The 4,415-nt window shown below is 43.2% G+C and overlaps 1 pseudogene; it reads right to left on the bottom strand.

Moving 5' to 3' along the window:
* Positions 1–998: 998 nt before the first annotated feature.
* On the bottom strand, positions 999–2,237 carry LOC110348015 (large ribosomal subunit protein eL14-like; annotated as a pseudogene).
* Between the last annotated feature and the right edge of the window lie 2,178 nt (positions 2,238–4,415).

The raw sequence follows: 4,415 nt of genomic DNA, 5'->3' as shown, positions 1-4,415 counted from the left end.
GCTCTCTCATTGAATCTCAAATAAAAATTTATTAATAAAATAAAGCAAAGTTCAGGTGTGGGAAAAACATTGACATAAAAGCTTCAGTGATAGCAGCTGGCCCCAGGAAATAGTGACTGATAAAGAAAACTGCAGGCAGAAGAGCTGAGATGACTAGGATAGCATGATGAGCAGAGCTGAGCCAGCCACGAAGCAGGAAGAAAAGGGAGGGAATGGGGAATTAATTATAATGAATTCCTCTTAAAAAGCCAAGAGTTGGAGACAATGCATAGGTTATTCAAAGGGTAACGTGCAATACTGCAAGGTCTTCCAGAGCTTCCTACTCACCGTGGAAGCTGCAGAAACCTCGCCAAGCATATAACATTGCCAACTTAAAGTTGGAGAACTTATGTCTGAGGCTCCTGGAAATGTGTTTGTGGACACAGATGGTGGGTTTGCTTTCCGGTTCAAAAAGGAATAAACCCACGATTGTTTAAACCTCTTGCTGGTCTCTATTCCCTGCTACTTCCTTTGGCGGAGCATGACTACACTGATGAAGCCAAGTGTGGGCAATAAGCCCAGCAGTGCTTTACATGGTTTTAACTCCAGCGAGGGGTTGGAAGGATACAAGACCAATGCACGTATGGTGATATTGGAGGGCAGAGAAAATCGTGGAGGCCAAGCAAGGCATGGCAGGGGGCTGAGGAAGGTTGGGAGTGATTCCAACTCTGCTGCTGGTCATTCTTCTCAACATGGTGAGTAGACCTAAAAAAAACCATTCTGGAGGGGAATGCAAAAGAACTAAGGTTTCAGTAAAGCTGAAAGTGAAGAAGGCCTTTCCTGACAAAGCTAACATGACCAAGAATCTGCCAAATGCTGCCCATTGCAACCCATCTTCTTGGCAGTAAAGCAGGTCAAATGCTTACTATAAAGTTGAAGCCTTTCTTTAAAAGGCCCCTTTTTCATTTTAGATTTGTCGACATCTCAGAAAGAACTTGCGTTACTTCTATAATAGCCTCTTAGGCTTTCTTGCCAGATGCCTATGGGACAGGTGCTTTTTTAGACTGGTGTTTGCTACCTCTTCTCAGCTTTCAGAGAAGAGGGGGCCTAATGTCCTGTGGCTCTCTGGGCAGGAGCATTGGAAGTAGGGTCTTCTTGCCCACAGTGATCATCTTGGGCCGAAACTGTCGTGCAGCGTCTGCAGCTACCGCCTTGGCAATGGGTGCTCTTTTGGGAGAAGCTTTCAGGACATCTGCCCTTTGAAGTTTCCTAACTTTATACTGAATTTTTATGTTCCTCATTTGCTTTGCCTTCCTGGCTTTATTTTTTTTATTAAGTTTATTTATTGGCACATTTTAGGTATATAATATAGTTACATTCATCATTGGGATCTTGTACCTTTACATAATCTATCTTGGTTCTTATTTTTTCCCCATTCCCCTGCCCTCCCTTCACCCCCTCCACCCTTCCCTATTTACAAAGACTTTGTTTCCATTTCTTTCCTTTTCTCATATTTTTTCTTTTCCCTTCTTTCCTTTCCCCTATCCCTCCCATTTCCCCTATTCCTTTAGACGTTTTCTTCCTATTTCACAATATCAATTTTACATTTTTTTTTGGTACCAGGGATCGAACTCAGTCCTTGTGCTTGCGAGCCAGGCAGCGGAACCACTGAGCTAAATCCCCAGCCCTCAATTATACATTTTGATCCTTATTTACACTTTTAGTTTCTCATACCAGTGAAACTATTCAATATTTACACATGTGTTTCCCATTTATTTCACTTAAGAGGATTTGCCTTCCTGACTTTAAAAGAATCAAAATCTGTCACCTTGGCTTTCCTATCTCTACCTTCAATCTTCATGGCCTATCTTGTAGCTGCCCACTTTGTAGTTCTGTCTGCCTTCTGCCAAGCTTGACAGACAGACTTCTGGTGGGCATCATGTTGGAACCTGAGGATGCTCTCAGTAAGCTGTGTGCATCCAAAAGGCATGGACTGTCGCCTTATTCAAGTCCAAGGTCCAATAACCAAAGCCCTTCTCTGATCAATAACATCTACAATCGGGGGCCAGGGATTTAGCTTAGTGGCCCCACACCTACCTCACAAGCGCAAGATCCTGAGTTCGATCCCCAGTACCAGAAAAAATAAATAGATAAAAAATAACATGTGCAAGCATGGCCAGATTTCCAGCCTGAGGCCCAAAAGTGACCTAAGCCACATAGTCAACTTTCATGAAGCAGCTGAACACTGTGCTGGCTGCATTCAGCAAGAGATAAAAATGATTCTTATTTAAAAAACATCCTGCACTTTGCTAAGTAGTTGGTCTCTGAAGAACACTGAGTACAAAGAAACTCCAGCTGTGACTTTGGCCAAGTTATGTGGTCTTGCTGCTGATGAAGGAGACGAGACCCACACCTTCAGGATGTTGAAGAATATGAAATGGACTAAAGGAGAAGGTAGAGAATGTAAAAATGCACCACTTTTTAAAGAATATATCTAGGCAAATGGTTCTACTCTCTAAACCTGGCCTGGAACTGGCCTTCACCTAGGACCTACACATACTAAAGTTGAGATGGCCTTGAGGATGTGGTGCAAAATATTAGGATTTCTTGTTGCTCCATGGTTTTGAACTCAAAATGTTCCTTTGTGGACACAGATGTGTATGATCGAATCAAAAGTATTCACTGAATACTTCCCCTATTGATTTTATTTTCAATTTTTTTTTTCTTGGTACATGTTTGTTCAATCTTGAGGATTTATGTGCCTTCCTGAGAACTCTGGCCAGGGATGGCCTGCCTTGGGCTCGCACAATGGGCCACTCTACCTCCCCTAGGGCCCTGTTCCTCCCTCCTTTCCAGCCCTCACTCTGCCTGGGCTCAGACCCTCATTTTCCTTCCTCGGATTACCTACTCCAGCAGCTTCCAGGACTGTCTTGTGCAAACCCAGGTTTTTCACGGCAGTGCAACCAAAATATTTACAGTGCAGATTTGGCCATGTTTCTCCTCAACTGACCTCGCTCTGACTCTTTCTCCCCAAAAGAAGACATCTGAGAAGTCTTACAAAGCCCTTCTGTCTTTTCATTTTCTGATCTGCCTGCCTACTACCTTGTGCATAGGAAGACATCCTTCCAAGTACCAAGCTTCTGCTCACCTGTGGGGCTTTGCTTCTGTGTCACCTCTTAGAAGACTTCAATGTCCTCCCCCTCTGCTTCACCTGGCTACCTCCTACTCATCACAAACATCAGTCCAAGGAGTCTCTTCTTTGCCTAATTGCCCTTTCTGTTCCTGAAATACCCCATGATGGGTAGCAGCATGACTGACTTGCCTGAGACACAGTAACTAGCAACGGCTCTCTCCTCATCACAGACTGAGATCATTGAGACCTGGGAATGGATATTGTTCATCACATTCCCAACATCAAATACAATGGCTCTCAACTAGGAATGACTTTGCCCCCCAGGAGATATTTGGAATTGCCTGGAGATGTCTGGTCATACCTGGGTGAGGGTACTGCTAACACTGAATAAATAGAAGCCAGGAATGCTGCTGTACATCCTCCTACGCATGAGATAATCTGGCCCAAGGGTAGAAACCTTGATCTAGAACAAGGAGTCTGTACTTACTACTGCTTAATGAATGCAAAAGAAATGAATATATTTCACAGAATCAAGTAAGGACCCTGTTTCAGTCATTAGATCCTGAGGAGGAAGTCACACTTCTCTAGGACAATAGCAGTGTAAGCCTGAGCTCTCACTGTGAACTATAATATTTTGGGGCACTTCTCTACACAGACTAAAAATTCCTAGACTGGAATAAAATCATGTCAGAAATAAGTGGGCTTTAGAAGTCATCCAAGTTAACATGCTGATTATTGAAATCCAGGCTCCAGGTCCTGCTCAATAGTGACTTGCTCAAAGATACCTGGCTAGAAATGACAGGGTCTGGGGGCCAGCACAAAAAAATGGTTTGTGCTGTGATCTCACAAAAAATGAATGTAAGACTATCAACTTCATTTCTGGGACCCTAACAGAGGTTGTGCCAGGACTGGGGAGTGGTTGATGTGTCCTGGTATCGCCCCCTTTGAAAGACAAGGGGAAAAGAGAAATACAGGTGCTGGGAGATAAACTTTATTGTATGTCTTATTTTCCTGAACTTCTACACATTTCTTCACATCTTATGTGTATCGACTTTGATGACCATCTGCTGCCAGAGTCTATACCTTCATACCTAAAATTACATATAATCCAAATCTTTCTACCTTCCAGTGCCTCACTGGAAACATAATTAATATCTGGTACAGGATAATTCTATGCTTCAGAACTGTTTGGAATACCTGGCATTTGCTAACCAAATATCTGTTACATCTCCAGTCATGACTGTTAGAAGACACTCACGTCTAATCTCCTCCCTTCACTGCTCCTTCAATCCACACTCACCAA

The sequence above is a fragment of the Heterocephalus glaber genome, unplaced genomic scaffold, assembly GCF_053883595.1.
Source record: "Heterocephalus glaber isolate CG9 unplaced genomic scaffold, H.glaber_assembly_v1.0 deba00001457, whole genome shotgun sequence".
In the NCBI taxonomy this organism is placed as follows: domain Eukaryota; kingdom Metazoa; phylum Chordata; class Mammalia; order Rodentia; family Bathyergidae; genus Heterocephalus; species Heterocephalus glaber.
Note: the sequence above shows the minus strand (reverse complement) of the source record. Positions and strands in the feature narration are given on the sequence as shown.